Here is a 25,763-nt window from a genome sequence, read left to right on the forward strand (position 1 = left end):
GCCAAACCAAAAGGAGAAGCAGCCAGGTGTGTTCCCAACATGGATCACAGGGAATGTGAGTGACCAGGGCTGTGCCCAAAGTGCCTCCTCCAGTGGGGGATGGAGCTGCAGCAGCGCACGAAGCTCTTCCCGCACTCGGGGCACTCGCAGGGCTTCCCTTACCGGTGCCTCCGTTGGTGTCGGGTCAAGTGAGAGCTGCTGGAGAAGCTCTTCCCACACTGGGGACACTTGTAGGGCCTCTCCCCTGTGTGGATGCGCCGGTGGGTGACGAGGGTGGAGTTCTGCTGGAATCCCTTCCCACAGTCGGGGCATTGGAAGGGCCTCTCCTCTGTGTGAATCCAATAGTGCTGGAGGAGACTGGAGCTGGTCTGAAACCTCTTCCTGCATTTATCACACTCGTAGGGCCTCTCCCCTGTGTGGATGCGCCGGTGCTTGACAACGTCGGAGTTGTTCTTGAATCCCTTCCCACAGTCGGGGCATTGGAAGGGCCTCTCCTCTGTGTGACTCTGATAGTGCTGGATGAGATGGGAGCTGGTCTGAAACCTCTTCGCACACTTGGAGCACTCATAGGGCCTCTCCCCAGTGTGGGTCCTCTGGTGCTTGATCAGGCTGGAGCTCCGGCTGAAGCTCTTCCTACATTCCCCACACTCATAGGGCTTCTCCCCTGTGTGGGTCCTCTGGTGCTTGATCAGGCTGGAGCTCTGGCTGAAGCTCTTCTCACACTCCCCACACTTGTAGGGCTTTTCCCCAGTGTGGGTCCTCTGGTGCACAGTCAGGTTGTACTTCCACCTGAAGCTCTTCCCACACTCCTCGCACGTGTGGGGCTTCTCCCCATCATGGAGCTGCTCATGGAGCACCAGCTCCGAGCTCTGCCTCCATCTCTGGCCGCCTTCCCGGCCCAGGCTGCCTCTTTCCCCCTCACATCCCTGCCATCTGCGTTTGCAGCCCCTCCTCGTGCGGCATCTCCGGGCCTTTTCCTCCCCGTTGGCTTCCTGCGCCGTGGAGCCGCTCAAAACGGCCTCTGCCACCAGGTTCTGCCGCGGGCATTTGTCCTCCCTGCTCTCCATGCTCAGCTCCTGCTCTGGGCGAGGAAGGACAAGGACAGCATGGGATTTGCCTCCGTGCCACAGGCAAGGGCATCGAGATCCCCCCAGGCCGTCTCTGGGGAGGCACTGCCCCCTCTTGGCTCTCCCCATTTCGGGATGCCGGGGCTCTTTGGGCTCCCGGGCTCCCTTCTCCCCTCATTCTCTGCTCTGGGCTGCAGCGGCTCCAAGGAGTCCCCCCTGCCCCTCTCCAGGCTCTTGAGGCTCCCGCCAATGGCGGCGCTCCCCCCTCTCTGGCCTCCCCACTTTGGCCTCCTGGGGGACACAGGGCTCTGCTCCTCCAGGCTGCCTCTGCCCGCAGCCGCCACCGCCACCCCTCGATGTCTCCCCGAGGGGCCTTTTCCGCTCAGCCTTGGACTTCTTCATTCTCCAAACATCCCCCCAAAAACCCAACCCAGGGACCCCCCGGGATATCCGGGCCGGGCTCCCCCTCCCCGCTCACCGGAGCCATGGGGGGGGGCGATGATCCCACAGGTGGGGGCTGCGAATTCAGGCAGGGCTCGAGACCGCGTGGCTCCCGCAACTCAGCCCTGATCTGCCTTTGTCCCGCCTCTTCCTCTTCCTCCCGCTCCTCCTCTGTCCTATCTCCTTCTCCCTCTCCTCCTCCCCCCTAACCCCGCCTCCTTCCCTGCTCTTTCTCCTCCCGCTCCTCCTCTTCCATCCCCCCTCCTCCTCCTCCCCTGTCTTATCCCCACCTCCTGCTCCTCTTCCATTCCGCCCCTTCCATTTCTTCTCCTCCCCCTCCATCCCTGCCCTTCCCTCCCTCCTCCTCCTCCCCCAGCAGCAGCCACACCCTCGGTGCCCCGTTCCCGCAGCCCTCGCAGCCCGCGGCAGCAGCGGCGATGGAGCCGGGCCAGGTCGGCATGGGCAGCGCGGGGCTCTCGGCTGCTCCCAGCCGCTGCGGGCGGGGGGAACCCGGCCCGGGCCAAAGGAGAGGCAAACTGGGCAAACTGGGGGCAGATCACAAAGCTAAGGATGCAGCAGAAAATGGAGCTGAAAGAGTTATGTTAATATTAACTCCAAACGAGGAAAAACTGGAAATTCCAAAGTTTAGGGAAGCCAAGAAAAAAGAATTAAACAAGATAGGAAATGAACAAGATAAATCAGGGAAATAGAAACTTCTACATGGAAGACAATTACTTAATAAAATGTGCTTACTAGGAAAAGATTAGAAGACGTGCATCAGAAACCCCACTGGCGTACTCAAGCTTTGTGTGATCATTTTTTAAGGAATTTTGGGTGCACTGGGATTTTTGGTGTAGCAAAGCAAGTCACTGAAAGATGCTTAATTTGCCAAAGGATAAATAAAAAGGTGATGAGAAAAACAACATTAGGAGGTCATGACTTAGCTCGTCGACCATTTCAAAATATCCAAGCATTGGATTTGTTAGGTTCTGGATTTATTTGGAAAAAAACCCATTTAATCTAGAAGAAAGAGAAGATGCCATATGTTAGACAGGAGATTTTAGGAGAATAAAAATCTTTGAAGTATCAGAAACACCCGAGGAAAAAACCAAGAAAATAAAAAGGGGAAATGAAAGGGAGGGGAACAAGCGGAAAAGTCAGAAAGAGAGTGGGATCCTCTGCAGCTCTTGCCCCCTCCGTTGGCGGCCGAGGCGCCTGTCCCGGGTCCCGGCTCGCTGCCCGCCTCAGCTCCGCCTGCCCCGGTTTCCATCCCAGGTGCGGGCTCACTGCCCAGGGCAGCTCCACCTGCCCCGGCGCTGGCGGTGAATTTGTGTGCCCTGGCCCCACTGCCCGGCCCGCGGCCGCTCTGCCGGCCATGCTGGGCAAGATGGGGTTGCTCTGTCCTGCCGCGTGGGCCGAGGTCACCGCGCCGACCGCACCGAGGGCGGGTCCCAGCCATCCCATCCCCGCCTGCCCTGCCCGTGCCAGCTGCGCTGGGCAGCGCCGCTGCTGCTGCCGGGGTCTCCCACCTGCCTTTTCTCTGCCGGGAGCTGCCGGATCAGCCGCCAGAAGCCATGTGGGGGCTGCCCACGCTCCGGCTCGGCCTCCACGGGAAGATCTCCCTCTGGCGATTCCGGCAGCAGACCCTGCCCACACTCCGACCGAGCCTCGGCGGGATATCCTCCCCTGACCCCTCCTGCTCTGAGTTACGTCCCCTTGGTAACCACAGCTCCGGCTGTTCAGGGAAAATCCCTCTCTCTACAGGAAGCACCTTATCGAAACACTAGGAGCTCAGTTAAAAGGCAGCCCTCTCCAAATTCTTTCCCAAAACACGGGAGAAAGGCTACAGAAGGTAAAAAAGTGAAAGAGTTAGATGAAGGGATTGCTCTATTGCCGTGAAGAGAGGTTCCCATGGCAGGGATGCGCTGCCCCGCCCCGCGGGAGCCACCGGCGCCCCTGCCGGCCGTGCCCGGAACTGCACCCAAGGGGAAAGCGCCGCGGCCGAAAGGCCGGGACCGGCTCCGGGCTCTGTTTGTTGTCACTGCCGGAGCTGTTGATACACACTACTATTATTATATTATACACACTAGGAAAGAACCGTTATTCCTAATCCCATATCTTTGCCTGAGAGCCCCTTGATTTCACTATCCTAAAAATTAAGAGGGAGGGGGTTTGCATTCTCCATTCCAAGAGGGGCTTTTTCTGCCTTCCCAAGCAGACGCCTGTCTTGTAAAGCAAGACAAGCACCCACAGGCACTGAGGGGGGCTGCAGGAGGGGCAGAAGAAGGCCCTGCAGCACTTGGGCACAAAGGCCCAGCAGGTGAATGCAAGAAGGGAGCAGCAAAAGGCCAAGCTGAAGGCAAAGGCCAGGGCAGAGCTCCTACAGCCCCTGAGGGATCAGCCCCAGGGCCCAAGGGGGCCCCAGCACCCAGGGCACGGCTCGGCCACAAGCACCCGGCAGAGGCATTGCCCTCCTCGGCAGGGCACAGCCCACCCAAACAGCCCCTGGCAAGGAATCAGGGCTCCGGCTGCAGGGCACAAGGACACTGCAAGCAGAGACAGCAGCACCCTCAGGACCAGCAAGTCCAGCCCGTGATGGACATGGATTGGCAGGGCTGTCACAGCTCCCATCACACCAGGGACCCTCCACACTGGAGCCCTTGAGAACATTCAGGTGGGTCTGCATTGAGAGGAGGCATTTCCTGATGGACACAGGGGCCTCTCAATCTGCTCTGAATCTTAGACCTAAAGGGGAAAATAGTACAGGAATATTTTAATTTTTAAGGGAATGAGTGGGAAAGATGAGCAGGTATGATTTGTTCAACCACTATTAGAAGCTGTGGGGGATAGGTTTGAAATAAATGAATTTCTTATTCTTCCTCCTGTGATTGTAATTAACTAGGAAGGAGTTTGAGAGCTGGATTTTAATACTGTAAAAAGGGATACAGAGGCCAGTTCTGTTGCACCTCTGTGTCAAAAGTCTGACAAGGCCTATGCTGAAGTGAACCCAGAAGTGTGGGCAGCCCCAGGGAAATACAGAAAATTAGATATGGAGCCTCTACAAATTAAAGCAACCAGGACAGGCAATACCCTGTTCCAAGAGAGGGAAGGAAGGGCTCACAGCCTGGTATTGAGTCCCTGTTAAAGGCAGGGCTTTTGGAGCCAAGGATGTCTCCCTACAACACTCCTATCTTGCCAGTCAACAAACTGGATGGATGGACACAAGGAGGAAACACAGAATTTTCAAGTGTTAAAATTAAGATTAACTGAGGTGAGTGGCCTGGGCCTTCCAGACAGGGAAAAAGAATTTGAATTATAGGTGGACGTTAAACAGGGTCTTGCCAAAGGAATTCTTGTGCTAAAATGTTTAACCCAGTGGCCAGAGAGCAGCCTCATTGTCTGCAGAATTGTGCAGCCACAGCTTCCATGGGAGCAGAGGCCGAAAACTGATGACAACAGGAGGATCTCCTAGAGTTCAAGTCTGGCATCAAGTTAAAGCTTTGACAACCAAAAGAGCCTCTAAATGGCTGAGCAGGGCTCGGTTATTACAGTATGAAACTTGTTCAGTGGCACAGGAGGATTCAGAACTGAGGACAGGGCAAGGGTTTAACCCAGCCTCCTGTTTGAACAGCCTGGAGAGGGGCTGGCAAGGAACCCAGGACTGCACTCAAGGGACAGAGCTCCCGAGCCAGGCTGGGAGAGATTGATGGGACATTCCCTGGCCTGAGGGAGACAATGTGTTTGTGGATGGCTCTGCAAGGGCAGCAGGAGGGAAAAGAGCTACAAGACAGGCTGTTATTAAGGAAGGGGAATCAGACAAAGCGCAGGTCACCGCCCCATGCTCAGCTCAACCCGCGGAGCTCTCGGTGCTTGTAAGAGCCTGGCACTGAAATGCCCTGAGCAGGAAGGCTTCAAAATCTTCTGCTGACACCATGGCACCTAACAGGGGGGCAAAAGCAATTCTGACTGCTTCAGCAATCACTGGATCACTTATTAACCTATTGCTAAAAGAAATAATTCAAAGATAATGGATTGTGGAAGCAATAGATTCAGATGGGGAACTCATTTTACAGGAAAGACCCTTCAGCTGTCCTATGGCAGCTTTAGGAATACAATGGGACCTCCATAACCCCCCTGGCAAGCCCAGAGCTCGGGTTGGGTAGAAAGAATGAATGGGGAAATAAAGAAACACCTTTGGAAGCCAGAGATAGAAACCAAGATGCCATGGGTACAGCTTTTGCCATTGGCCTTGGCAAGAAAAAGAGCCAGACCCAAGGCAGATATTCAATTATCTCCCTTGGAATTCATGTCTGGAATTCCTTACCTGGGCAATTCTCCACCTAGTGCAGGGTGGAAATAAGGGATGTAAATGTAAGGCAGGCTGTAGCCAGGATCCTGTCTCCTGTGGAATCTCTCCCCCAGGAAGCTGGGCTGGCACAGAGCCTGCCCTGGGACTTTGCTGTTGCCAACACCCAGCCAGGCCATCGGCTCCTGCCTAAGGAGTGCAAAGCAGCACCACTGGTGGCCAAGGGGCCCACGCCAAGTGTCCCTGAGGCCAGAAACAGCCGCCAGCACAGCTGAGCACGGGGGGACCCCTCAGCCTGGCCTCAGGGGCTCTGAAGCCCCGGAGATTTGCACTTCCCGCCTGCAGCAGGACCATGGGAGCCGCCCCTGAGCCTGCCCTGAAGGCAACGCAGCAGCAGCCAGGGCTCCACAGCGGGCCAAGCCCCTGGGCCTGCCCACAGATCCTCTGCTCAAACCCTCGGGAATCCTGGCCACCCTCCCCTGGCACCTCCAGCCACTGCGGCCAAGCCTCGCTGCCGCTGCTGCAGCTCCAGCGCTGGCTGGGCCTGCACTGCCACAGCTGCTGGGGAGCACCGCGGCACAATTCCACCCTGGGGCTCACTCACACCCACACTCTGGGCTGACTGCGACTGCACTGCTGCAAAATGTACCCATCCTGCTTCTTTTAAATCTTATTTCTCTGCTCAGAAAGGTTTCTCTACTCAAAGGTTTGCCTTTGGGAAAGAAATTTTAAAGGTTTTATTTAAGGGGTTCCCAGTCTGTTCGGATGTTAAACTCATCTCCACCACTCAATGGAGACGAGTTTAACATCCGAACAGACTGGGAATAGCCCAAAAGACACCCACAGAGATAAGGACCAGCAACAAAACATCAACGCCCCCGCAAACAGCAACCAACAGCTACCCCAGACACTGCCCCGGCACAGCTGGAGACACCTGGTCTGGAAAAGGCTGAGAAGGAAATCCAGGAGTGTGGACCGAATTCACAGCAGAGGGGAAGAAATCCGAGTCTAATAGGAAACCAAATACTAAAAACTTACACGACTTGGAAGCAATGAACATTAAAGCAGTGGATTTAGATTGGTTCAGACTAGGTAAAGTTTAGGAAAAATCGAGTAAAACTGACATGTCATGGAATGATTTTTTCTGCACAGCCGGGCTATGTGTGGATGAAAGTATTTCTGTTGCACATCCTGGCCAGAACCAAGTAATGCCTTGACTCTCTCACACGAAAGAGATTCTTGGAGAGTTTTTGTTTTCCCTACAGTTTCAGTGATAAGATTACAACATGAGAAACATTTTTTATAATAATCCTACTTTATATTGTCAGGTAGGTTTGGGACAGAAGGGTGAGAATCAATTTTTGGTCAGGGTTTTTCCATGTTCGCCTTTATGTTGCATTTTGCAAAATTGAAGAACTTTAACCGTGATACTTTTAACTCTTAAATAGTTAATACTTTTTTTAAAAAAGCAGATTCCGGGGGGCCACATGTGACTCACCAGATGGCAGCCCTGGAAGAGAAGCTTTGGTTCTAGTCAGCCAGGAGAGGAGCTTTAGGAATGCAAATGAACCCTGCTGGGCAAAGCCTGGCCAATGTACCTGGGTCTCTTGCCTGGGGCAGGAATTGGGCTGGTTCCCCCTGCCCCTCACCCCGAGCTCTGCCTGCTTGCCCTGATGGAATTTGCACAGCTCAAGGCAGAGCCCGGGGTGAGGATATCTGACCCTGCGACAGAAACGGGTGAAGCTGCACAGGGAAACAGCAAATGGAGGATGTTGGGAAAACTTCACTATAAATAAATGGGGGGAATCATCCCTCTGCCCACTCCAACGTGTGCTGTCACTGTCTATGTTATATAGGGTGGATTAGAGCACTGAGATGTTCTTGCTACCACAAGTTCCGGGAAATCAGTTGGGAATCCAAGTATTTGATGATTTAATTAGAGACAAATGGTCAATTGATGCAGCCCTGGCTGGAGAGAGCGGCCAAAAATGGGGAGAAGATGAATGGCCAGCAGAACAAATCCTACAACACCATGGACCAGCCCCTGGGAACCCAAACCAATTCATATCAGGAGCCACAGAACCCATTTCTCATTTCAATGGCACCATTAGATTACAAGCTGGCCTCGGAATAACCAACCAGACAGCTCCAGCTCCTGACCTTCCTGCTGAGCAATCCACTGAAATGAGGAACACAACATTTCACCATGGGATGGGATCAGATCATCTGTTAGCAGAGAAAAGAGGAGTTTGTGGAAAATCAAATGACTCAAACTGGTCTTGGCAAATAGATGACAAAGCCAAAGTGGTGAAACAGATAACAAAGGAAACAAAAAAGCAGCTCATGTACCAGTCCAAACGTGGAAAGGATGGGAATGGGACATGGTTTTGTGGTTCCCTGGCAGACCATGGGTTAAACGAATGCTGCTTCTGCTCTGATGTGCTACAGCACCTCTCACCTTTTTACCATGCTCCACACCTTGAGAGTGCAGCTCATTCAGCAGCTGAGCGAGGGGCCAGGGACTTGTAGATAAGGAAGTAAGGAGCGAAACCACCAGCTTCAATAAATGTTATTAATTAACATGGACTGCTGCTCGCAGAAAGTCCCGCTAAATTCCTGAATGTCGAGAACAAAAAAGACTTAACAGAGCCGTGAATATCGGCTGTTCTACAAAAGTGGGGGTGCACATTAACGAGGACGTGCAGTTGGCAGATCGGGAGGTCTGAACCTTCCAAGTACCTCAGCCAGTGGGCAAAGGGAGAGGGAGATGAGCCGGGAAAATGAGGATAAAAAGGAGGCTGCGAACTACAACAATGGCAGCGAGCGCACGGCAAATGCGCCACGGCCTCTCCCTCTGCTCAGCAATAAAGTCACTTGTACAGGACTCCTCTGTCTCCTCGGGGCACAGAAACCTCCGGCCACGTGAATTTCCCCGCACAGCCCCGGGCACGGGGCAGCCGCCCCTGTGCCAGCCACAGGAACCGGGCCGAGCCAGCGCTGCTCCGGCAGCGGCTCCTGCCGAGGCAGCGGCCGCAAGGAGACCGCGGGCAGCCGCTCCCGCAGCGCCCTCACGGCAGCGGCACCACGGGCCGGACACGGCACAAGGAACCCGCCTGAGCCCCCTGCCGCCCCCGAGGCCCGCAGCGAGCCCCGAGCCCCCGCACAACCCAGCGCGGCTCCCACCTGCGCTGCGGCCGCCTCCCAGCTCCGCCGCCGCCTCACCGGTGGCTCCCGGTCACTCCCAGTATGGTCCAAATCACTCCCGGTAGGATCCCAGTTGCCCCCGACACGGTCCCAGCGGCTCCCAGTCATGCCCTGTATGGTTCCTTTCACTCTCAGTCCCTCTCAGTAAGAGCCCAGTGTGGCCCCAGGCACTTCCAGGATGAGCCCGGTCACACCTTACCCGATGCCATTTGCCCCCGCTGTGGTCCCAGTTGCTGCCAGTATAAGTCCAGTCACCTCCAGTTTGATCCCAGTTACTCCCAGACACTCCCAGTACTATGCCAGTCACTCCAAGTGTCACCCCATCAGTCCCAGTATGATCCCAGTATGACCCCAGCATGGGGCAGCTGCTCCCAGTATGATCCCAGTTGCTCCCTGCATTATTCCAGTTTCTCTTCTTCACCCCTGCTACAGATCTGATCACTCCCAGTATGATTCCAGTCAGTCCCAGGATGATCCAAACCATTCCCAGTCCCTCCCAGTCCAATCTCAATTGTCCCCTGCATGTTCCCAGTAGCCCTCAGTGAGGTCCCAGTATATCCCAGTATGATCTCTGCTGCCTCAGTTCTGCTCCCAGTGGGTTCTTTTCCCAGTCTGTCCCAGTCCATTCCAGTCTGTCCCAGTCTCTCTCCAGCAGCTGCTGCCCACCCCCCCGTCCCAACCCCATTCCCGGGCACTGGGACCCCCCCCCCCCTGCACCCCCTTATCCTGCACCAACACCCCCCTGCACCCCCTTTCCCGGGTATCCTCCTCTCCCAGCCCCTGGATCCCCCATTTCCGTGAGCCCAGGGAGCCCCGGGCCCCCATTCCCGGCCAGCCCGGGGCACCTCAGCCCCAGCCTCCCTTTGCTGGGAAACCCGGCCTGGGCACGGGGCTCTGCGGCCGCTCTGGGATTTATGATCCCCCAAAGGAAAGGGAGAGAACAGCAGAGAGAGAGCGAGAGAGAAGGAGATTGGGAATCAGGGATCGGGTCCCAGCGCCCAGCCCTGCTCCGCCGGGGGTGGGACCCGCACCCGCAGCAAAAATTGGCTCCGCTGCTCCCGCTGCTTGCCCGGCTTTGGGCCGAGCCCAGCGGGGTCCGGGCAGAGTTTGGGCGCAGGGCCGGGAGTTCAGCAGAGCCCGGCCCGGGGGTCCCGCAGGGCGCGGCCCTGGAGGGTCCCAGGCGGATCCCCGAGGGATCCAGAGGGGTGCCAGGAGGGGATCCAGGTGAATTCCCTGGAATTCGCCCTTTCCCCCTCCCCCCGCGCTCCCTCGGGCACTTTCGCTTTCGCGTCTCTGCAGCCGCGATCGGGGACGGCTGCGATGGCCCCAGCGCTGGGGCTGGGGGTGCTCCGGGGGCTCCTGGGGCTCCTGGGGGACCCGGGGGCCGCGACCAAAGGTGAGTGGGACCCCCCGAAACCGGGACCCCCCTGAACCGCAATTCCCGGGCACCGGGACCCCCTTGATCTTCCATTCCCGGGCAGGGGAACCCTCCTGAACCCCCATTTTGGGTCATGCCAGCCCCCCTCACTCCACTTCCCCAGCACCGGGACCCCCCTGTACCCCCTCATCTGGCACCGAGATCCCCTGAACCCCCATTTCTGTTCACCGGGACCCCCCTGAACCGCAATTCCTGGCCACCGGGAACTCCCTAAACCTCCATTCCCGGGTACCGGGACCCCCCTGAACCCCCATTTTCGGTCCTGTGACCCCCTCAGCACCCTTTTTCAGCACCGGGACCCCCCTGAACCCCCATTCCTGAGCACGCGGACCCCCTTGAGCGCCCATTTCTGGGCACAGGGACCCCCCTGTACCCCCTTGCCCAGCATTGGCACCGCCCTGTACCCCCTCATGTGGCCCCAGGACCCCCCTGAATCCCCATTTCTGGTCACCGACGCCCCCGGAACCGCAATTCCCGGCCACCGGGACCCCCTTGAATCCCAAATTCCTGGAAGGAAACTCCCCCCGAACCCGCATTCCCCGGCACGGGAACCCCCTGAACCCCAATTTTTGGGCACTGGGACCCCCCTGCCCCCCCTAATCCGGGCCTAGGATCCCCCCGCACCCCCGTCAGTGCTCTGGGACGCCCTGCACGCCCATTCCCGGCCACCTCGTCCTTCCCATACCCCAGACCTGCCCTTTTCCTCGGCTTTTGGACCCCCAGATCTCCCAAATTTCGGTGTCCCCCCAGTTCTTCATTCCCGGCGCTTCCTGGAAGGGGTTCCAGGGGATCCCGGAGGGTCCCCTGGGGTTCCAGGGGGTCAAGAGACCCCCCTTGAACGTTCATTTTGGGGCACTGGGACCCCCCCTGTACCCCTTTCCTCAGCCCCGATAACCCCTGCACCCCCTTATCTGCAGCCTGGAACCCCCTGAGCCCCCATTCCCGGGCAGGGAAACCGCCCTGAACCCCAATTTCTGGGCACCGGGATCCACTACATCCCCTTACCCGGCATCGGGACCCCCTGAACCTCAATTTTCAGGCACCAGGACCCCTTGAACCCCGGAACTCGGGAATGGAACCCCCCAGAACCCCATTCCTGGGCACCGGGACCCCAGTGCATCCCGTTATCTGGCCCTGGGACCCCTTGCACCCCTTTTCCCAGCACCAGATCCCAGCCAGGCCATTATCTGGCACCGGCACCCCTGAACCCCCATTCCTGGGCACCGGGACCCCACTGCATCCCCTTATACAGCACCAGGACCCCCTGAACCCCCATTCCACTGCACCAGGACCGCCGTGCACCCCCATATCTGAGACTGGAACCCTCCCAAACCCTTCGTTCTCAGGCACAGGGACCCCCCCTGCACCCCCTTATCCAGCACGGGGACCCTCCTGCACCCCCTCATGCAGCACCAATGCCCCCCCGCACCCCCTTTCCCGGCCCTCCCCCTCTCAGACACCCCAGCCCCCGCTTTTCCTTGACCCCAGCACCCCCTGGACCCCCACTCCTGCCTTCCACAGCCCCCACCCACCACCTTCCTCAACACCGGGGCCCGTGCACCCCCTTTCCTGGGCACAGGGACCCCCTGGACACCCCATTGTTATAAAATTGACTCAAAACGAGTAATTTCCAATCAAAGAATTTATTAATTATTGAAGCAGTTATACTACGTAAGCAAAGGCTCAGCGCTGGGCGACAGGGGAGTCTCCGCTCCACCTACTGCCGCCCCAACTAGTTTCTGATTCAGTCCTTTTATCCTCTCCATCCTTCAGGAGTCCATGTTATCTCGGAGTTCTCTGCGCCTGCGCTGGTTGTTGCTAGGGGGTCATCCTTCTGTCTCCTGGTGGTCGGTGATAAAGGCTGCGGAGTCTTCCTCAGCCGCGTCTTCTTCACCCTATGTCCTTATTTGGTGACTTCTCTGTGGAAAATTACCAAAATCTTATGATTAACACAATATGTGCCCTATCAAGCTTAAGCAAGCAAATGTCCTGCCTTGCAAACTGTGCCCTATCAAGTTTAAGCAAGCAAATATCCTGCCTTGCAGACTGTTTATCTGCCCCTGCCCCTTCCCCAGCTTTTCCCTGGTCGTTATCTCTGTGAGTTATCTGCTTGTACCATTTGTCAGCGGGAAAGGTTTCCCTGCTGGGTGTTAATCTGCCCCTGCCCTTTCCCCAGCCTTTCCCTGGTCGTTATTTCTGTGAGTTATCTGTTTGTACCATTTGCTGGGTGGGACTATGTGTGGGCTCCTGCAACCCCTTCCCTGGTATCCTTGTGGCTCATATCTCATGAAGTAGTACAGAAATAGTCAGCAGACAACTCTTGTAACACACTGGTCTCTTTTTCGTGAGGAACAAAATGTAGTCCCTCATCTCACCGTCCTGTCCTTGTCCTTCCTCGCCCAGAGCAGGAGCTGAGCATAGAGAGCAGGGAGGACAAATGCCCGTGGCAGAACCTGGTGGCAGAGGCCGTTTTGAGCGGCTCCACGGCGCAGGAAGCCAACGGGGAGGAAAAGGCCCGGAGATGCCGCAGGAGGAGGGGCTGCAAACGCAGATGGTGGGGACCTGAGGGGGAAAGAGCCAGCCTGGGCCGGGAAGGCGGCCGGAGATGGAGGCAGAGCTCGGAGCTGGTGCTCCATGAGCAGCTCCATGATGGGGAGAAGCCCCACACATGCGTGGAGTGTGGGAAGAGCTTCAGGTGGAACTGCCACCTGATCAGGCACCAGAGGATCCACACTGGGGAACGGCCCTACGAGTGTGGGGAGTGTGGGAAGAGCTTCAGCCAGAGCTCCCACCTTAACTCGCACCAGAGGATCCACACAGGGGAGAGGCCCTATGAGTGTTCCGAGTGTGGGAAGAGGTTTCAGATCAGCTCTGATCTCCTCCGGCACTATCAGAGTCACACAGAGGAGAGGCCCTTCCAATGCCCCGACTGCGGGAAGGGATTCCAGCACAACTCCACCCTCGTCAGGCACCGGCGCATCCACACCGGGGAGAGGCCCTATGAGTGTCCCCAGTGTGGGAAGAGCTTCTCCATCAGCTCTCACTTGACCCGACACCAACGGAGGCACCGGTAAGGGAAGCCCTGCGAGTGCCCCGAGTGCGGGAAGAGCTTCGTGCGCTGCTGCAGCTCCATCCCCCACTGGAGGAGGCACTTTGGGCACAGCCCTGGTCACTCACATTCCCTGTGATCCATGTTGGGAACACTCCTGGCTGCTTGTCCTTTGGTTTGGCCTGAATTTTTTTCTCTTTTCCATGTGTTTCCACTCCAAAAGCCAAGAGGGATGGATCTGTCACTTCAAAACCACTCAAATCCCTCTGAAAATAACTGAATTTTAACCCAAAAAGGCTCAATCCTACCTCAAATTCCTTGTTCCCTCCTCAAAAAAACTCAATCCCATGCCAAACTCACTCCATTCCACAGCCACCAGGGTGAGATGGTGTTAGAAGGGGACTGGGAGAAGTGGGATCCCAATTTGGAGCAATGGGATGGGGATTGTGTGGGGCTGGGTGTGTAGGATGTATTTGATAGCAAATAAAACTTTCAGAGTTACTGATTTCTGTCCCGTTCATTTTCAGTCAGTTCTGTTTGCAGAGTGCCACCTTCTCAGCTGATTCAATTCCTATAAAATTCCCATTTTTTAAATCATCTAGCCTCTAACAATTAAAAAACCAATATCCAAATAAAACCACGCACCCCCAATAAACCTTTTAAAAATAATTTTAATTGTTTTGGAGTACTTAAGGATGTTATTAAAGTTTAATTGTTTGGTTAAAATGTCTGAGAAATTGTAGTGGTGTTTGGTTTTGTGTTTAGTATATTTGTAATATGAATTGTTTTACTAAGGTGTGTTAGATTGTATGTTAGTTTTTTAGGTATTTTTTTATCTGAAGTATATTACTTATTGAGTTAAAACTTTCAAAAGGTATTTCTTGATATATAATTTGTTTATTTATATGCATTGGTAATATTATAGTAATAGTTGTTGATTTGGGTTGAATCATTGTTGGAGTATTGTAAAGAAGAGTTGAGATTTTTATATTTCATTTTTATTATAATTTATTTAATTTCAATTATTATATCTTTGTTTATAATTTTATTGCAATTTTTTGAGAGGATAGGAAGGAAGTTCAAGGGCAGGAACATTTTTTCCTTGCTGGGAACTGGAATTCCAGACCCTGGGAGTGTGTGCAGGACCCCACAGACTGGGATCAAATATGGGCTGGGATCAAAGATGGGCTGGGATCACCTGGACTGGGATCAAATATGGACTGGGACTGTTTTTTAAAGTAACTTTGTTCTATAGTTTTTATTTCTGTTGTTAATTAAGCTCAGTGAAATAGCTGCTTGTGTTAAACCGCCTGCTTGGATGGGATAACATCCAATGCACCCAGGATGAGGACACCTGTACAGATCTGCCAACTATCAGCACACCCTGTCTGAAGGCAGAGTGCAACAAGGCCCAAAAACTGGAGGCGATAAAGAGAATGGACTAAAACCACAGCCAAGGAATCTGCATGCTCTGAAAAGGCAGATCCAGGGCAGAGCCATGCTAAACAGTTCTGGGAAGATGTAAACTGGGTGCATCTTGGCACTCAGGCAGGAGCACCCTGTTACCTTCAGGGATCCCCTGAAATACCTTTCCCCTTACATCAGCCTGGTGCATATTCATAGAGCCTCATGCACAGCAACTGGGAAGGGTTTAACACTTTACTGGGTATATTAGCGTTCAGAAACACATAATCACCAGAATGATTATATGCAGGTGCTTTTATTGAAGAGCTCTGGGTGTCAGGGGTACCAACCCAAATCTGACTCCAACATGGGTTTGGGATGAACATGTTTTTATATTCTATCGTTATATAACTTTCATGGTAATGATTAAACTTCAATTGTTCTATTGTATACATAGATTTCAGCCAAGCATGGGCTCCTCATGGCCCCCCTCAAACTTCTAACATAGTTCCTCATGATTCTTCTTATGATTAAACAATAATTATATTTAATTACTAAACAATCATCACATCTAACAATTATATCATTTATCATGTTCTGCTTACGCAGGTGCAATTTCACATGATCTGGCAAGCACAAAGCCTAACATTTTCAGAGTCTATTTTTGACATTTTTCCAGGGCCCCACTATCATTCTCCCCCCTTTGAAAGCATTTTCACTTCACTATAGGTGTAAATGTTTTCACTTGATACAGGCCTTTATTTCTCAATTTATTCTTGACGTTCTTCAAGTCCATGGTTGATGTAAAGGTTGTCGTGGATGCTGTCACGAACTGGAGAACCAGAAGATGGTGGGCGTGGATCTCGTGTCAGTGCCTTTATTATCTTCTGGTTCCAGGACGTTTTCTTCTGTATCTCTCCTTTTAAGATGCTGTGAACTAACCAAATTGCTAAGAATAGAATTAGTAAGATTATCACACTCTCAATGACAGATTTAATCCATGAACTCACATTCCACCCTAACCCTTTAAAGATTTTGCCTAGCCAGGTCGTAGTCAAATCCTTTTGCTCTTCTTGTGCTTCATGCTCTCTTTGTTTCAACTGATTGATGTCATATTCTACATCTGCAGTTACATTTGGGATGTGAACGCAGCAATGACCAACCCGTCCCTTTAAAAATCCACATACTCCATGCTCTTTCAGGAGTAACAAATCTAAGGCTAATCGATTTTGTAAAGTCATTTTTGTGGTGGCTTGTAATTGTACGTTTAATTCTTTAAATCCTTCCCGGGTGACTCTTGCCAGTCTATCTACCTGACCTGTAAGTTTGTACAGCATCTTCTACTCTGATAGTTTGCTGTAGGACCAAGCAAAGACTCTAGGGCCCACCCAAATTTCACTCCACCAGAGGGTTCTTGCCAAGTGTCATCTGGATTTTCATTGTCTAGAACTTCTCGTCTTGCTCTTATCTGCACAAGTTCATGTTTTCCGTTAAATGGGGACTTTTTCCAAATTGGACATGAGGTTGGGAGGCCTAAAGTAATTTCCTTTACTTTCCCCTCTACAGGCAGATGTGTTGTCCAGGTGCCATCGCTTGCTGCCCATACAAATTGTCCTGGACCTCGGACTGTACTCCTGGTACATCCTACAACTGCTTTATAATTCACTCTGCCTTGTTTATGTTTGATCCCTCTGCAAGCACAGCCAGTTTGTAGGGCTATTGCCAGGGGTGGCATCTGCTTTATCTCTGCATCATCAGAAGTGCAGTCATAAGTTTTATTACATGCCCACCAACTTACTTGGTCTGCCCTCGTTCTGCTGCTGGTGGCAGTGTTTGTTACTGCTGGATCTGTTTCATTCTCGGGGCCTTCCCACTTAATGCACCAAGGGGTGTTTGCCATACATTGGAATCTTTGAAGGATACTCACAGACCACGCACTGTCCCAAGGCTCTGTCTGATCTTTCTGATCCTTGGCCTCACACTTCCATACCAGAGTGGTTTCTGTAACATTTTCTGTAATCTTTTTATAGTGTGGCAAATAGCATTGCCATTGTGTGATGCCTGCTGATTCTACCATAGGGGTTCCTAGTGTGCCAGCACTTAGAATACAGTCTTTCTGGCCCATGGGTTTCATCCATGTTCCTATTTTCTCCCAAGTTTCCTTGACTACTTGCCTCGACTCAGGTACCTGTTTGCATGCAATTGTTTTGTTCTTTTGTGTTTCAGGTAGTTTTGCTGTTATGATTCCCCAATTTACTGGATCTCCTGCTGCCCTTTGGTATTGGTATACAGGCAGTTATTCTACTGGTGTTTTGCATTTTGGCAAAGGCTTTGACTAATCCAATCATTACATTCTCAGCCCAAACTGCATTAGAAACCTTTATCACCTGTGTTTCTGCTTGTACCTCTCTCTTCATTCTAGAATGAAGAGTGGTTAGTTGATCTTTTTGCATTCCACATCCCAAAGACATTAATGACCATAACATTGGCACAATTACTGATAGCATTCTCAAAGTGATTAAACACATCTTATCTGCAGCCTTGTTGGTTCCACAGTTTACACAGGCCGTGATCCAGGATGGATTTTCTTCACTCGGGTGTAGTGAATCCAGGGGTCCACGCTGGCTACTTTGGCTGCTGTAAAGGTGGTCAGCAGTACCTGATGGGCTCCACTCCACTTTTCTTTCAGCGGTTCTTCGTTCCAGTTCTTGATGTACACCTCGTCTCCTGGATGTATGTTATGAACTGGGTTCTCGAGAGTCAGCGGTCTATTCCACACGAGGATGCTCCGGAGCCGAGCTAAAGTTTTCCCGAGAGACAGAACATAATTATACACTTCCTGCTTTCCTGTGACGTGCACATTAGGGTTAGGCTCAGGAGATTCATATGGTTTCCCATGCAATATCTCATAAGGACTGACTGACATCCCACTCCTAGGCTTTATCCCAATCCTCAACAGTGCTATTGGCAAAGCCTGGGGCCACTGCAATTTGGCTTCTTGGCATATTTTACTGATTTGCCTCTCTAGTGTCTGATTCATCCTCTCTACCTGTCCACTTGACTGGGGTCTCCATGGTGTGTGGAGGTCCCAAGTTATCCCCAGCAATCTACTTACCTCTCTTACTACTGTAGCTATGAAATGGGGTCCCCTATCTGATGATACCCCTAGGGGTACCCCGAACCTGGGAATAATCTCCTGTAGTAACCACTTTACTGTTTCCTTTGCTTGGTTGGTGCGACAGGGAAGGGCTTCTGGCCACCCAGAGAATGTGTCAACCCCCACTAACAGGTATTTGTATCCTCGAGTTCTTGGCAAGTCTACAAAATCTACCTGCCAATAGCCTCCTGGCTCTATTCCTATCCGAATTCTTCCTGGCTGTGCCTGTCGCCAGCCACTGGGTTGTTTTTCAAGCAGATATCACACTTTGACAACACTGATTTTGCCATTGTTAACATCCGTACCAAAATTAAACTCTGCTTTAGCAATTTTACCAATGCCTCTGCTCCCCAGTGACATTCGTTATGTTTAATTTGTAGAACTTCTCTCATTATCAAGGGAGTACCACTATCTGTCCTTGTGCAGTCACATACCATTCCTCTGAATTCTTTTGTGCATTTAGCAAACGTGCCAGTCTCTCATCTTCTACTGAATATTTTGGTTCTGGAGGCAAATTGAATTGGGATACATTAAGCTTTAAAGGTATCAATGCCATTGTTGTTTGCACCTCTCGAGCAACCTGTCGGGCTCTCCAGTCTGCCTTTCGATTTCCCTCACAGATTTTGGAGTTTTCCTGATTGGTGTGCTTTACAGAGTATGATTGCCACTTGTTCAGGTTTTTGTACTGCTTTTATCAATTGCAGGACTGCATCCTGATGTTTAATGTGCATACCCAGAGAAGGACAATAGTCCCCTTTCTTTCCACAGTGCTCCGTGTACATGCACCACTCCAAAAGCATATTTTGAGTCAGTCCAGATATTTCCCTTTTTCCCTTCACTTAATTCTAGTGCCCTGGTTAAAGCAACCAGTTCTGCCTTCTGGGCAGATGTATTTGGTGGTAATGCCTTTGCCTCCACTGCTGTACTGACTGTTGTTACCGCATACCCAGCGTATCTGGTTCCGTTTTCCACGAAGCTGCTCCCATCTGTAAACAGCTCCCACTCTGGCTGCTCTAGTGGGATGTCTTTCAGGTCTTCTCTTGCTGAGTAGGTGTACTCTATTACCTCCACACAGTCATGCTCTAATGGGCCTTCTTCAGTTGTGGTACCTGGGAACAAAGCTGGATTCAAAAGGTTAGTTGTTTTTAATGTGACATCACCCTGCTCAGTCAGGACTACCTGGAATTTCATCATCCTGCTTGGGGATAGCCAATGCCCCCCTTCTGCTCTAAGACAGAGGTTACCATGTGTGGTACATTGACATCTATGTGCCTTCCCATCGTGAGCTTCCTGGCTTCTTGTATCAGCATCACAGTGGCTGCGACTGCCCGCAGACATGGAGGCCACCCGGCACTTATGCTGTCAAGTTGTTTGGAAAAGTAGCCCAGCGGCCTTTTCCAGCTTCCCAGACCTTGGGTCAGGACTCCTAGTGCTAGGCGCAGCCTTTCATGGACAAACAGCTGAAAATCTTTAGACAGATCAGGTAAGCCTAATGCTGGAGCAGTTGTCAGTGCTTCCTTTAATTTTAGGAAGGCTTCTTTCTGTGGCTTGCCCCAGGTGAATGGCTGCATCTTCTGAGCTTCACACAGGGGTTTCGCAATCAGTCCATAGTCCATGATCCACAGGCGACACCATCCTGCCATCCCGAGGAAGACTCGCAGCTCATGTAGATTCTGGGGCTCTGGAATAGCACAAATAGCTTGGATACAGTTAGTGCCTAGTTTTCGTTGCCCTTGTGAAATTTCACATCCCAGGTAGATCACAGTCTGTTGGGCAATTTGTGCCTTTCCTCTGGATACTTTATAACCTCCCATTCCCAGGGAATTTAAAATCTCAATGGTTACCTTTATACAGGTTGCCTTTTCTTCTGTAGCTATTAGTATATCATCAACATACTGCAACAACAGGTATTGGTCTCTTGGTACTTGCCCATTCTCGGTCCAAATCTCCAGCTCCTTTGCCAGTTGGTTTCCAAATAGGGTCGGCGAGTTCTTATATCATGTGCAGGTGAGTTGGGTCTTTCTCCCATTCCCTGGGTTTTCCACTCATAGGCAAACAGTTTCCTACTTTCTTTGTCAATGGGGATGCAGAAAAAGGCATCTTTTAAATCAATTTCAGTAAACTACTTATATATCTCTTTTACGAATGTTAGCAATGTGTAAGGATTTGTTACCACTGGAGAAATGTCCTTTGTGATTTTATTTATTGCTCTCAAATCCTGCACTAATCTATATTCACCATTTGGCTTCTTTACTGGAAATATTGGTGTATGAAATTCTGATTCACATTCTTCTAGAATTTGGTATTTCAAGAATTTCTCAATAATCTTTACTTATTCCTTGCCGTGCTTCTGGTTTTATGGGATATTGTTTGACTTGTAGAGCCCTCGCCCCTTCTTTTAACTCTACATGCACTGGTTGTGCCAATTTAGATTTCCCTGGTATATCTGTCTCCCATACAGAGGGAATCACTGCATCTCCTACCTCCCTAGGGATAGAGGGAACAGGTTTTTCTTTGATCATTAAAATCTGTCCCGTCTTTGATTCAGATATTTTCATTATAAGCTCCCCATTTTCAAAGGTTATTACCGCATCAAGTTTCGCTAGCAAATCTCTCCCTAAAAGCGGAATTGGACACTCAGGTACGTATAGGAATTCGTGTGTTATAACTTTGTTCCCAAAACACAAATCTAGGGGTTGCAAGAATGGCCGTTTTTCCTCTTTCACTGTAGCGCCGACTATTGTTGTTTCCTTGTCCCCAATTTGTCCTTGCAAATCATTCAATACCGAGTAAGTAGCTCCTGTATCTATTAGAAATTTGACCTCTTTATGTCCTAATTGTATATTTAGAACAGGTTCCTTAACTTTTTCTACTGGCTCTGTGTCTAGTCAGCTGGTATACTCCCCCAAAACCATCCCCTTGGTAACCTGCTGGCACTGATTGCCCTGGTGAAACTGGTTGTTCAAGTCTGGACATTGTCTTTTCCTGCTGAACTTCATATAGTTTAGACCAATTTATAGTTTTGGGCACAGCATTCTGAACTCCTATTTGGATCCACTCTTGATATTTCCATAGTCTCCCCATATCGCAAAATAAATCATGGTCCCAATTTGGATCCTCAATTGGGAAATTCTCATCTCAATTCCCTGTTACGAGTCCATTTCTGATGTCCTCTCTTACCCTTTCTTTGGCTGCCTTAAGTACCATCTCTTTCTCAGTAGAATCCATCAAAGTATCTAATATTAATATATCAGATATATTAATATACTATATATAATTATATATATATATATATATATAAATACATATATAATATATTAATATACATATTATTGTATGTCATCCCAGTCAGGATTTTGAGTTTTGTATAACCATTTTTAATACTCATGCCATTTTATCAGGATTTTCTCTATGAATTCTGGCTGATTGTTTCCAAATAACTAAATCTGCAGGAGAGAAAGGCACTTTTATAAATACTGGCCCTTCCACTCCTACACTTTGTCGCAAGGGGGCAATTACAGTCCGTTTTTGTCTGCCTATGTCTTTTCTATCCATAACTGGGGCAAGGTTAGACCGACTCCTGGTTCTGTGGGCTACCCCATCGTTGATTCTCTCTCTCTCCTTCCTGCCACAGTTAGGTTTTTCTCATGTTCCGAGGAAGAGGCATCAGGTGATGATGGGAGAGGAGAATAAAGAGGGAAGGGTGTACTAGACGAGACCGGTTCAGGACTAGGTGGGGTAGGAGCAGGCAGTGGGATAGGGACAGATGGAACAGGTGGGATAGGGTTAGGTTCTCTTGTTCCTATTGGAGCTACCTGTAAATCAATATCTGTCTAATTTTCCCTACTCAGGCTTTCTTTCAACGCCAAGTGTTCTAAACAACGTTCCTCACAAACCCCACACTTATTGCTTGCAGTTGTTTTAACCATCATTAATCCACATTCATCCTGCCATTCTGGCTTTTCCCGTAAATAGACAAACAAATCAACATACGGAACCTCATCCCATTTTCCTTCTTGTTTACAAAATGACATTAACTGCGAAATAGTGTTATATTCCAATGTGCTAATAAGCACCCCAAAGGAGAACTTTGCGGGATAGAGGTGTTGCCGCCCAAAATCCCTTTCAGTTTCTCCATTCCAAATATACCACAAATTGCGAAACCCGCAACGCTTTCGCGATTGTCTTATGGAACGGCGCCTGGGCTTGTACCAGCAGGGATTCCTTTAGCCCAACCAAGCGTAGCTTTCGCTGCGTCTCATTGGCAGGCACCCAAACCAAAGTAAAAAGCACCTTACCTTTCTCCCGGGGACGTGGCGAGCGGCAGAAGCGGTTGCGGCCGATCGAGCTCCCCGAGAATCCCTCGGTGCCGGCTGGAGCGCGGTCGAGTCGCGAAACTCGCTCAGCAGCACCCGCAGGGTCCCATCCGGGGTCGCCAAAATGTTAGCGTTCAGAAACACATAATCACAGAAGCGATTATATGCGGTGCTTTTTATTCAAGAGCTCTGGGAATCGGGGTAGTTTCCACCCAAATCTGATTCCGACCATACATTCGAGGTGAATGTGTTTTATCGTCTATCATTACATAACTTTCATGTAATTATTAAACTTATATTCTTCTATTGTATACACAGATTTCAGCTAAACATAGCCCCCTTTAAATTTCCAACAGAGTTTCTCACGATTCTTCTTATGGTTATATAATAATTCTATTTAATTACTAAACAATCACCACATCTAACAATTATATCTTTTATCATACTGCTTACGCAGGTGCAGTGACCTGAGAAAACACAAAGCCCAATATTTTCAAAGACTATTTTTAACATTTTCCAGGGCTCCACTATCACTTTTATTTCTTGTGGAAAAAACCCTCCATCTCAAGCAGGCACTCATGGCCAAAACTGGGCAACTGCCTCTGGAATTCCTTATATCCAAGGATAGCTCCCAGACAAAAGCTGCCAGCACTGACAAGTCTGGCTGGCCTTGGCTTCCTGAGGGCTGGCCCTCATCTGCCTCTGAAACACTGGGGCTGGGTGCTTTCCTTCCTTATGAAAAGAGCTCTTCTTCCTGTCCAGGCACCCACAGCCAAAACTGAGATTGCACCTCCAAAATGCCCAATGTCCAAGGAAAGCCCCTAGACAAAAGGTGCCAGGAGAGACAGGGCTGGCTGGCTTGGCCTGAGGGTGGCCACCTCTTATATTCTTCCTCAACACTTGGACTTTGTGCTTTACTTTCCTATGGGCAAAACCACCCATCTTGACCATGGCCAAAACTGGGATTCCCCCTCCAAAACTCCGTACATCCAAGGATTGCTCCCAGGTGAAAGCTGCCAGGACAGACAGGTCTGGCTGCCCTTGGCCTCCTGGGGGTGCCTCTCCCCTGCTGTCCAAACACTGGGGCTGGGTGCTTTCCTTCCTATGGAAAAGAACCGTCCTTCTTATCCATGCAGAAACGGCCGAAATTGGGGTTCCATCTCCCAAATTCCCAATATCCAAGGGTTGCTTTCAGACAAAAGCTGCCAGGACAGAGAGGTCTGGCTGGCCTTGGCCTCTGATGGCCGCCTTTCATCTGACCCTGAGACACCACCGGTGTTCTGTGCTTTCCTTCCTATGGAAAAGAACCATCCTTCTCCTCCAGAGTCCATGTCTGAAATTGGGATTCCACCTCTGAAATTCTCAATATCCAAGGGTTGCTCCCAGGCAAAATCTGCCAGTACCGTCAAGGCTGGCTGGCCTGGGCCTCTGGTGGCTGCGCCTGCAACAGTGGGGCTGGGTTCTTTCCTTCCCATGGAGATCCCTGGGACACTGTGGGGACCTCATGGAACCAAGGGGATCACTGTGGCCCCACTGGAGCCCAGGGAACCAAGGGGATCATTGTGGCACCACTGGAGCCCAGGGAAGCAAGGGGATCATTGTGGCACCACTGGAGCCCATGGAACCAAGGGGATCATTGTGGCACCACTGGAGCCCATGGAACCAAGGGGATCATTGTGGCACCCCTGGAGCCCATGGAACCAAGGGGATCATTGTGGCACCACTGGAGCCCAGGGAACCGAGGGGCCATGGTGACACAGAGGGGCTCCATGGACCCAGAGACCATTGTGGCTCTGTGGGGCCTGATGGAACCATGGAGACCATTCCAACCTTCAGGGCCTTGTGTCACCAAGGGGGCATTATGACACCTCAGGGCCCCAGGGAAGCAAGGGACCATTGGGACACTGTGGGACCCATGGAACCCAGGGAACATGGAACAGCTCTGGCTGGCTTGGCCTCCCAGGGGCCACCTGACAGCTCTGGCTGATCTTGGCATGTCAAGGGCTGCCTCTCATCAGCTCCTGGGGCACTGGGGCACTGTCCTTTCCTTGCTATGGAAAAGAGCTGTCTGACTTTTCAGATGCCCATTGCCAAAACGGGTACTCTCCCTAAAATAATTTCATCTATGCAAGGGTATCTCACAAAACAAAACCTGCCAGGTCTGGCTGGCCTTGACCTCTGGTGGTCACCTCTCATCTGTCGCTGAAACACTGGGGCTCTGTTCCTTCATTCCTATGGAAAAGAACCAGCCTTCTTGTCCAGGGACCATGGCCAAAATTAGAATTTGGCCTCCCAAATTCTGTATATCCAAGGATTGCTCCCAGACAAAAGTAGCCAGGACAGACAGGTCGGGCTGGCCCTGTCCTCTGGTGATTTCTTTAGACTCTGAGCCGAATGTTTTCATTTGGAAACACCTTGGAGAGGGCCCAGAGATGTCCCAAGGAGGGATTTGGAGGCCTTGGGCCCATGAGCACTGTATAGGGACAAAGGAGCTCTGTGCTCAGTGGGGTGGAGCCTGAGGACAGTGGAGCAGAGCCATGAGAGTGTTTAAAGAGCGATTTCAGGGATGGTGGATCCTTTAGACATAGTGGAAAACAGCCAGAGAGAGAAAGAATTAACGCCAAGGGCAGCTGGGGAGGCCCAGAGTGGCTGCAGGAGAAAGGAATTTCCCTGTCAGGGCAGGGCTGTGGTGCAGCACGTCCCCAGCAGGAGCCTGGAGCAGCCCCAGGCTTTGTGTGGGCAGGCAGGGGCAGGCAGGAGGCAGAGCTGTCAGCAAAGGAAGGGCCCAGCCAGGTGGGGCAGCCGGGGGATGCCCAGAGCCTGCAGGGACAGAGGCCAGGGCAGGGACACCATGGGACAGCCTGGGCTGCACAGGGCACAGGGATGGGCAGCAGCTGCAAGACAGCCCTGACAGAGCCAACCTGGGCAGCACTTTGGCCATGGCTGCTGGCCCTGGGCCTGAGCCAGGAGGGGACAAGTGACCCTTGCAGGCCTGGGGCCTCATTGCCTCCTTGTCCCTGCTCAGCAGCCTGGCAGGGGCCGCCCCACGCTCCTGCCCTTGGCATTGCCCATCCCCACATGCCAGTGCCCATCCCGGGAAGAGCCCTGAGCAAGGAGGGAGGGACAGGATCTGCCTGGCCAGGCCCTGGGGCTCAGGCCTTGGCCTTTTACATTCCTGAAACACATCCAGGTTTGCTCAGCACCAGAGACACCTTTGCCTTGTTTGTCCCCAGCTGCCATCAGTGCCTCCAGTGTTCTGCTCTCCCTGGAACCTGGGGACATTTGTCAGCCCTGTCCCTCACAGGGATCTCTTTAAAGTACAAGAAACTTCAGTATTTCAATCTCACTGTGAGCTCTTGAGAAGTCTTTGAGCCCACTCTG

General features: G+C 51.6%; 2 protein-coding genes across 5 annotated transcripts in view; one reads left to right on the top strand and one right to left on the bottom strand.

Moving 5' to 3' along the window:
- Window positions 1–1,636, bottom strand: part of LOC139603907 (zinc finger protein 436-like) — a 623,778-nt gene extending 622,142 nt beyond the window's left edge. For both annotated transcript variants that reach the window (XM_071454917.1, XM_071454916.1), the window contains exon 1: window positions 1,546–1,636. The gene's annotated coding sequence lies outside the window, so the exon portion shown is untranslated. The remainder of the gene's footprint in view (window positions 1–1,545) is intronic.
- The window catches only part of LOC139603901 (zinc finger protein 154-like), a 488,962-nt gene that overhangs the window by 119,110 nt on the left and 344,089 nt on the right, over window positions 1–25,763 (top strand). For 2 of the 3 annotated variants that reach the window (XR_011683844.1, XR_011683843.1), the window contains exon 2: window positions 12,860–14,231. The exons of the other annotated variant lie outside the window; for it this stretch is intronic. The gene's annotated coding sequence lies outside the window, so the exon portion shown is untranslated. Of the gene's footprint in view, window positions 1–12,859; window positions 14,232–25,763 lie in introns of those variants that run through there. 3 annotated transcript variants of the gene reach the window in all.

This window comes from Agelaius tricolor, unplaced genomic scaffold, assembly GCF_023055355.1.
Source record: "Agelaius tricolor isolate 1412-34295 unplaced genomic scaffold, bAgeTri1.0.p SCAF_42, whole genome shotgun sequence".
Taxonomy (NCBI): Eukaryota; Metazoa; Chordata; class Aves; order Passeriformes; family Icteridae; genus Agelaius; species Agelaius tricolor.